At 43.5% G+C, this 3,739-nt stretch overlaps 1 long non-coding RNA gene across 1 annotated transcript in view; it reads left to right on the top strand.

The window, feature by feature from the left end:
* The window catches only part of LOC106815129, a 4,014-nt gene extending 612 nt beyond the window's left edge, over window positions 1-3,402 (top strand). Inside the window, exons 2-3 of the long non-coding RNA XR_001394703.1 lie at window positions 1,731-1,825; window positions 3,116-3,402. This is a non-coding gene — a long non-coding RNA (uncharacterized LOC106815129). The remainder of the gene's footprint in view (window positions 1-1,730; window positions 1,826-3,115) is intronic.
* The last annotated feature ends 337 nt before the right edge of the window (window positions 3,403-3,739 follow it).

Genomic DNA, 3,739 nt, shown 5'->3' on the forward strand with positions numbered 1-3,739 from the left:
AAGAGAACAGGTAGGAAAGCGTGATCGCGAAATTCGCTTGACGCTTGCTTAGTGATGTCACGATCATCGATTATACTCGATCATCGGTTGAACAGTGGCTCGAACCAAGCGCTTGGTTATCAAAATCCATAATCAATTTCATCAAAAAAAAAAAAAAATTTGAACAAGAAAACTTGGAAAAGTGATGAGAATCAGAGATATCATCGCTACTATACAAGTTATCCTTTATTAACATACATGTATTATACACACAGTAGTAAACAGTGCAAAAGAAACAGTATTAAACAGGGCTAAACAAGCACAAACATACACACACGTACATGGCGCACGACGTTACGCACACGCAGGCATTCAACACCCCGAGTAACCGATTGTAACCGAATCATCGGTTACTTGGTCCATCCGATGATCGATTACGAAATTACAACCGATTGACAACACTACGCTCGCTTCATTTCACACGATCACAGAACGAAAACACATCCAACAGCTCCCATCTTGGTATCTATGTGTACCGTTCATTATCGTTCATTTGTTCGAATTATAACTCTGGCCTTTGTTCTTACCTACTCCCGCCAGAGATATCTTGTGAAAATCTGCAGGAAATGTTCTCTGTGAAAATGTAAAGAGGACGAGATGTCTGTTTATACACGAGTAATGGGGCGCATTGCATGCCAGGATGAGCTGCTGCCTGCCTCCGAGCTCCGTTTCGAGGCCCGCCAAGCCAAGCACAATGGCGCGCGGCATGACGTCACGCACACACGACTACAGCGATCAATCGAAAGTAGCGCCGTTAGGGATTTTTGAATGATACGTCCTCTACATTTTCACAGAGAGAACATTTCCTGCAGGATTTCACGAGATATCTCTGGCGGGAGTAGGTAAGAACAAAGGCCAGAGTTATAATTCGAACAAGTGAACATTTATGTAAACATAGATACCAAGATGGGAGCTGTTGGATGTGTTTTCGTTCTGTGATCGTGTGAAATGAAGCAAGCGTCGAGCGAATTTTGCGATCACGCTTTCCTACCTGCTTTCTTATTCATGTTGTTTGGGCACCCAGCACAGGGCGGGCGTGCGGTGTACTTGTGTGTTGCAGATGAGCATCTGACAGGCATTTACAGGTGATTATAGGTGAAATAGAGTAGAGAAACATTAAGACTGGTACATTTCGTGTTTATTTACCATTAATTTTTTTTATTGAGATTTTCAATGCTGTTGCCAAGTGCCTGTGCTCGCAGTGTTTCCCTTTGCTCTGCCAAAAGATTCTGCGGCTGAGTGTTAGGTAACCTCGTTGGGAAATACCCTGATGTGCTGCCCAGCTAGAGATAATGCTGAATAGTATCCGACTCGAAGGGAAAATTGTGCAGGAAATCGGCCCTGAATTGACCTACTACTAGTAGTACTTCGCTAGCTGATGTCCTGTCTGTCATTGAAACAAGAAAGATTCAAACACTATAGTAGGGAGCATGGAATCCTAGGTTTGCATGCCACCATATTGGCTCCTTATCCGAACCACTTTCCGAAACACGATCAACAATTTATTATCCGGGTCATTGATCCGTCCAAACGATTATATAGGTTATACTATATCTGTATCTAGCTATCATAACTATAGTCCTACTAGGCTGTATGACTGTTTCACGTCGTATGTTTCTTGCCATGTAGTGAGAAGCGAGAAGGTAACTTCTGGCTATCGTAACTAGAATTAATTTCGTATGAATTTTCAGGTTGCGACAAAACGTTTTTGTGCTTTGGTGAAAACTCCGTTTCATATTCTTGACAGTGACTCTGCACACGCACTGGAAGAGGACAAGGGAATATGGTACGTCACACTCAGAAGGCTGAGTAATGCTACTAAACACCTAATACTTAAAACTAGCCAATACTAATACTTAAAACTAGCCAATACTAATACTTAATTGATGCTGCTTGAGGTTTAATAAGCTTGTTGAAGTGCAACATATGTACCCTGCTTGAGAACGCATCTCTGTCTAAACAAATTCTCGGTTATGTTGAAGAAACGTGTTTAGTATCGTACTATTATCCTTGATTACGTTTCTCGAGAAAAATATAACCCCGGTGAGAATATACTGAGAGATATACACACACATTTTTAGGTCAGTCTTATCCGTTCTGTCAGTAGCCTGCGTGAGAGCCGTTGTCTCAACAGCTCACTTTATGGAATATGTGAAACATACTACCTCATATATCCACATTTTAATTTTAATATTGTGTGCGTGCATGCGTGTGTGAGTGCGTGCGTGTGTGCGTGCGTGCATGCGTGCATGCATGTGTATGTGTGTGTTTACGCATGTTCGCATGCATGTGCGCGCGTGTGCGTGCGTGCATGCGTGCGTGCGCGTGCGTATATATGTATATATGTACATGCATAGCATATGTTTTCTGTGTAACTATAACTCGTTGTCGTCGATTCTCATGTGTGTGCGTGTGCACATTGACGATTGCGTGTGCGAGCGTGCATGTATAGCATATGTTTTCTGTGTAACTGCAGGGTGCGAAATTAATGCGAGTTCGGAGTCAAATACTCCCTGATTTACTGTCGGACTCCCTCATTTGACATATGCAGGAGTCCGTGTGACTCCCTGAAAATTCTCCTATACTAACTATAGTTCGTTCCAGAGCACGGCCTCGCGGAATGTTTCAGTAAATGTCCAAAGAAAATTGGCAGACGTGCATTGCACGAATCTTCAAAATAAGCACATGTATGCGTTGTTGTTGTTATGCTTTAGTTTTGAACTTCAGACTGCGGACTCCCTCATTTTGCTGCGGACTCCCACTTTTCGAGGGTGGTGTGTCCGTTGGACTGCCTTGTTCACAAGTTAATTTCTACCCCTGGTGTAACTGTAACTCGTTCTTGTCGCGTCTCTCGTCCAGGGAAAAAAATAAAATTTATTTTTCGGGGGCTACTTTTTAAGCTCGCGTGCATAAAAATAGCACTCTAAAATTTGGTTTGCATTGAACTCTATGCAACTTTACGGGGGCTCTTTTTGGCATTTCCGGGGCTCTTTTTGGCATTTCCGGGGCTCTTTGGCATTTCGGGGGCTAAATCGCCCTGAGCCCCCGTGTATTTTTTTCACTGCTCTCGTCACAGACGTCGTACGACGATGACGAGGGTTTCTCGACACAGCAGTACCCGGAGCTCGTAGCCGGATCCTTCCCGAACGACTTCGGGTACGGGAGAGAGGAGACGGACCACGACTCGCAGCGAGGCCCGCCCGACGACACCAAGCCTAGAATCTTGCTCATGGGACTGCGACGGTAAGCCAGGGTATCAGCCGTCTCGCCGTCCTTGTCGGCAGATTCATTTTCCCACTAGACGCGGTCACTTTCACTGCGAGCATATATGAGTCGAAATATCCTAATGCGTAATTTAGCACCCGTTTTATTCCCCTGGGGAATTATAATATTTATTCCTCATGGAATTGTCTGGGATTGTCTGTCATTACACATTAGATCATGTAGAGAAACAGCATGCACAGTTTGAGTTTGTTCTCCCTACTACTCTAGTACCACTTTTCTAGTAATTATAGGATGAAGTTCAGAAAGAGCCCATGTTTGCAGAGTGAGTTTGTAACATGTCATGACACCTTTTAAAGAACTATATATTAACTGCACAGCTGCTGAAATTTCCCCATAAATGTTTTATGGTACAGCACATCATGTAAGCATCTCTCAGTAAATGTAATCAAACATTTCACAAAACGTCTCTACCTTC

This window comes from Priapulus caudatus, unplaced genomic scaffold, assembly GCF_000485595.1.
Source record: "Priapulus caudatus unplaced genomic scaffold, Priapulus_caudatus-5.0.1 Scaffold1047, whole genome shotgun sequence".
In the NCBI taxonomy this organism is placed as follows: Eukaryota; Metazoa; Priapulida; class Priapulimorpha; order Priapulimorphida; family Priapulidae; genus Priapulus; species Priapulus caudatus.